The 4,831-nt window shown below is 39.1% G+C and overlaps 1 protein-coding gene across 1 annotated transcript in view; it reads right to left on the minus strand.

The window, feature by feature from the left end:
• LOC308054045 (synaptotagmin-like protein 2) overlaps positions 1 to 4,470 on the minus strand; it is an 83,646-nt gene extending 79,176 nt beyond the window's left edge. Inside the window, exon 1 of the mRNA XM_080366199.1 lies at positions 4,337 to 4,470. The gene's annotated coding sequence lies outside the window, so the exon portion shown is untranslated. The remainder of the gene's footprint in view (positions 1 to 4,336) is intronic.
• Positions 4,471 to 4,831: the final 361 nt, after the last annotated feature.

Here is a 4,831-nt window from a genome sequence, read left to right on the forward strand (position 1 = left end):
GGAGGGGGGAAAAAAAAAAAAGATGTAAGGCATGAGGTCCTAAGTAAGATTCAATTTATATCACTATGCATAACTATTCATTACCCTTTCTATGCAGTTTTCTGGCTTTCAGATACTTGCCTTTGATACGTGCGTCCATTGTTTAGCCTTATTTCAGAGTAAAAGAACATTTACAGTCTTCTTACAATATTGTTTTAGCTAAAAACTGCTCGTACCAGATTGTGAGGGTCAAACCCTTACTAATACCAACACTGCCATATTCTATGAGTGGATCCTCACACCCCTTGCTCCTCAAAACATCCACGGAAAAACTTAAGTCATGACCTGTACGGAAGTCTCTTCTTGATCAGGCATCTCTCTTACTGACCCTTGTGGCAATAGCACTAAGCCAAATCTGCAAACTCATAGCCTTCAATCTAGGTTTAGCAGCTTCCTGAAAACTTCTGATATTCACACCCAAAATTTTGTTAAGCATGCAAAACGACAAAGTTAAGCATGTTCAGTAACAGCAGAAGTATCAGTACTACCTGCTCCTGTTTGGGTGCCATTTTTTACCAAAGGTGTCTCCTAATAAGATAATTCAAATCAATTACTGGTCCAAGGGAGCCCACGACTTGGATGACAGTGGTATTAACTTTAAATAATTTCTTCCCTGACATTTCTAGGCATTCTTTTACTCTTGCCCTTTGCAGAAAAATATAAACAACTTTATTCACGACGCTGCTGCAGCTGTACTAGTTCTTCTAAAGTCATCTCCTGTTGTATGTCTTAGTTACATTTTCCTTACTGCAATAGCTTTCTAACTTTCACAACTCTGCAACAGCACTACTGTGATTGAAGAAGGGAACATATCATGTGGTCATTATGTGATTTTTTTAATCTTTCCTTACTCTCACCTCCACAAATTTCTCTGCATGTATTCCTTATATAACTTGCTACAGTAAAATAGGAGCTTACGTTGGTGACATTATAATTACCTTCTATAGCTAATACAATCTTACAGGTCTTACCTTTGCTAAAAAAAGTACAAATTGCTCGTTTTGTTAATGTTTTTATCTAAGAAGTAAGAAAACTTGAACGCAAGTTCTAGACTAATAATTCCTCTCACACTTGTAACCACTGGTGTGCAATGGACAGAATTAAAAAAAAAACCCAAAAGCAAAAACAAGAAGCAAAGTGATTGCTGGGGGTGAGGATGAAGGCAAGGAAAAGAACATTTCTTTGGAGTTTCTTAACAATACTGAGATATTTTTGTAAGCCTTCTGGCAGATGTTTTTTCTCATTATGAAGCTTCTCTCATGTAAAATAGTTTATTAAAAAGGATGGGGCACTGTTCCTAGTTTTCCGCTGATGCTCTTGGCAAAGCACAAGCCAAATTAGGTATTGATCCATGGTCTGTAGCTCAAAAACCCTGCAGAGCTATGCAGGATGGAGAAACATTTTTCAGAATTTGCCTCAGATGTTCCAACAGTCTTTGCTGCATGGCCCATTTATCTTCTCCTGAGGGAGTAGGGATCATTAATATGGAAACCAGATATTAAGCCAACATTCAAGCCACCATCTCCTAGGGAAGTGGATTTACAAAGCTACAGAACTGTGGCAGAGTTTTTTGCTATACAAAGATCAAGGATGAACACTGAATTCTAACTTTTTCTCCGTTCAAGTTTTCAACAGTGCCTGCACAGTACAGAAGAAACATTTACTCAGTCAGGTTCCGCCTTCAAGCAAGGTATGCATGGCCAGAGCTTACTGTCCAGGCAAGTTACACCTCCTGCTCTCAACAGGTGCTCTCAGTGAAATTTAACCTGCATTTTGCATTCCAGGATAGACTTAAGGTACTTGGTGAAGATATTGGTTTGGTTGGAAGCTTCTGTCTTGCTTATTGAAATAAATGGTGTTACCTTAATCCCTACAAGTCAAGCTGTAGAAACTGTCATCTTCTATTTCAACCTCTCCTTGCAGCTGAAGAACAAACACGCTCTATTTCCATACTGTGTAACCGATGGCAGGGTTTCATCTGACTTGTCCACATCCCAAGCATACAAGCTATGTAGAAAATATTGGGTTTGTTACGTGTAAGTTTAATAAAGTTTTATAACACCAAAGACCGCTTTTTAGGAAAGTTCTTTATTTCACAGAATTTCATCAGCATCAATTGTTCAGAAAGGGGAAATTTATCCTACTAGTGTGAGAAGTGATCTTACCAACAGCAGAACAGAAGGTCACTTTTCAGACTCGGTCTCATTAGCTCTGCCTTCTAATAACTCAATAGCAGGATTTGCTATGAGTCAATAGATTAAACCAGTCTTCTGTTATATAAAGTAAGATGGTAAACTGCAAGTGTCAGTGCTACATAATGGAAGCCAAACAGAACAGAGAAAGAAGTCTACAGAAGGAGCAAGAGGAAATAAAATTAGATACAAAGTACATCTCAGAGAAGTATGCAGAACCATCCATTATATCAGGTGTATTTGCTGAGGTAACCCTGACACTGCACCTGCGTTCCACAAGCAGTCCAGTGCACTTCATCAAATAGGGATATTTAAAGATTCAAAGAAACAAGGTAGCAATAGATAACAACAGAAAAGCTTTAAACACTCAAGAGCTCACTTGAACAGACTAAGAAGAACAGAAGTGGGTACCATCATCTACGTAACTGAGCAAACTGCATTCCACAAAGGGAGAGGTGTAGCTTAGAATCACCTGAAGGACAAGAATCAGTACCCACAAAAAGACCAAACAAAAATCCACACACAAATCACAAAGGCTAAAGGAAAAAACAAAGACTCTAGAACAAGCTTCTGAAAGAAAAATGACTTTAAATGGTTAAAGCATTTTTTGGTCCTGTTGCTTGAAAGAAATAATCCTAAACTAGGTTCTGAAATTGAGGGAATGACCACATTTATACAGCTCATAGTGTAAACTGAAAGAACTGCAAGATATTGAAAAATACTTTAAAGTCAGTGAACTGTTTAATTAACAAGAAGTACAAACAGTTGTTTTGGCACTGTACTTGAAGGAAAACTAGATACACACATTTTATTACCATGCTGATGTCCACATATGACATCCTAGTTAACTATCAAAATATGAAGTTTGCAGTCTTAAATACAAGTGCAACAGGAAAGAGACTCAAGTCAGAAGTCCCCACTAGCCTTCCACCATTCTTTTAAGCATGGCTCCCAGGCCCCCCTTTGCCACTTTCAGTGGGGTCAGTTCTTCTTTATTCTCAATGTGAATACTTGCACCGTGAGACACCAGCAGCTTTGCCTCCTCCACTCTCTCTTCATCGCAGGCTAAGTGACTGTAATAAGAACAAGAAACCCACAGCCACCATTGAACAGTCCAAGCCTGTAAAGGGCAGTAATTATGCCTTGCCAAAATGACAGCATGAATGCTGGGGAGGGGGGGGGAAGATGCATCCTAGAACAACAAAACCACACGCAAGCAACTACCTACACAGATTCCAAAGCTTGTTGTCCAGTCACTCTGTTGTTGTTAAGCACCTCAAGAACGTTCTTCCTGCTATTATCCTCGCAACATTTAGATGCTTCTTTAGATTAGGATTTGGCTCTGCAGTCAGCAAAGCTAAGAAGCACATAATCCACAGTGAAATGGGAAAATGGTCATCTCTATTTGAATTGGAAGCGATAAACTAAATCGTACAATGCTTAAAAATAATCTGATGTAAAGAGTTATTGCAAATGCAGCAAGCGCTTTTCTCCATTTGGCACTGTATCTTAGAAAATAAACATATCTGTTCCAGGGCAATGTACAGCTAAAACATACTGCCTGATCTTATTCACAGCACAATCTTGATTCCACAGTAGACAAGGCAGAGTTTTGTCACCAACTTCAAAGCAGTTAAGGTTTTACCCTTACAGATTCAAACTGATCTCTAAGGTAATATCAAACACTGGATGGACTGGACTTAAACTGCAACTTATTTTCCTTAGAGAGGTGAAGAGAAGCTTCCAAAATTAGCTTTTGCTTGGCATCACAGAGTAGGCCAGCCTGCAAGACCAGTTTCCTCCGACTTTGAAGTCATTAGCTCACTTTCTACCCTCTAGTGGCAACGGAACATATTCCAAATTATTACAAAAAGGTGTTCTACACTTTTTAAGTAGATGTAGTAACACAAATTAGAGTATGTACATACAGACACAGGCAAAATATTGAGTCTGATTTTCTCAAATCCTTTTAAATTACATAGGGGTGTGAAGCAAGGGAGTATTTTGAGGCAATGAGAAATAAAAAAAAAGAAACTGAAGTAATGGAATTTCATTTCACAAAGATTATGCTATATTAAGCAAAGTAAAAATGAAAAATTACTTACAGAGGAGTATTCCCTTCAGAGTCCCGTATATTAACAGACGCATTGTGCTGCAGAAGGATCTGTACCATTTTGAGGTTTCCTTTGGCAGCTGCTCTGTGTAATGGGGTGGATTCAAAATGATCTCTTGCATCCGGATCAGCTCCGTTTTCTAAAAGCATGATCGCGATCTGAATATGTAGAAAGCGAAAGGAGCAGGGAAGGAGGAGGTAAAGTTAATATAACTGCATACTTCTTCCAAGAGCAACAGCACCTTCAGTAGCTTAGGCAAACATACCTCTTGCTTATTTTTGGAGGCTGCATAATGCAGGGGCGTACAGCCGTTCTGATTGACAGCATTTACATGAGCACCCTTGGCAATGAGGGCTTTCACAATTTCATCACGGCCTGCCGAAGCAGCAATATGTAAGGGAGTCCAACCAGCCTACAGAGGCAAGAAAAAACCCCACACATCATTCGAATCAGGAGTTTCAGGAAAAAAACATGACAAAACAACCC

Source organism: Falco punctatus (genome assembly GCF_963210335.1).
Source record: "Falco punctatus genome assembly, chromosome: 15".
Classification (NCBI taxonomy): domain Eukaryota; kingdom Metazoa; phylum Chordata; class Aves; order Falconiformes; family Falconidae; genus Falco; species Falco punctatus.